Source organism: Seriola lalandi, unplaced genomic scaffold (assembly GCF_002814215.2).
Source record: "Seriola lalandi dorsalis isolate HSWRI2012SDOR001 ecotype SW California unplaced genomic scaffold, Sedor1 jcf7180002054570, whole genome shotgun sequence".
Taxonomy (NCBI): Eukaryota; Metazoa; Chordata; class Actinopteri; order Carangiformes; family Carangidae; genus Seriola; species Seriola lalandi.
The window spans coordinates 51,460-52,026 of NW_019525123.1; positions in this window are offsets into that span (position 1 = coordinate 51,460).

Below are 567 nucleotides of genomic sequence, written 5' to 3' on the forward strand. Positions count from 1 at the left end.
AAAATCACATGAAATCTGTTTCCGGACAGAGACACAAGCCCAGATCAGGTCCTGGAGCAGCTGCATCATGAGTGTAAACTCAACAACTCACATCTTTCCACTTCACAAGTGTGACTCCAGACAGAACAAGTCAAATTCATCTTCATGCCGAGGACTGACCTCATGACATTTACACTCTACTAAATATTTTTCAAGTGTTGCATGCTGAAGTCATAACCTTTCTTTGAAATACACAATACAAGGTCACTGCTGCTATATTTTAATAGCATAGTTTGTAACAGAATAACGTATATGTGAACTGATTTGTAGGGCTGACAGGTTTTCTCTTTTGGATGAAGTGTGTGGCTCTTAAAAGAGCCTTTGAGTTGGTTGCAGCTGAGCAGCAGAGCTGTTTACTTGGAGCTGGTGTACTTGGTGACGGCCTTGGTGCCCTCAGACACGGCGTGTTTGGCCAGCTCCCCGGGCAGCAGGAGACGCACGGCGGTCTGGATCTCCCTGGAGGTGATGGTGGAGCGCTTGTTGTAGTGAGCCAGACGAGACGCCTCGGCAGCGATGCGCTCAAAGATG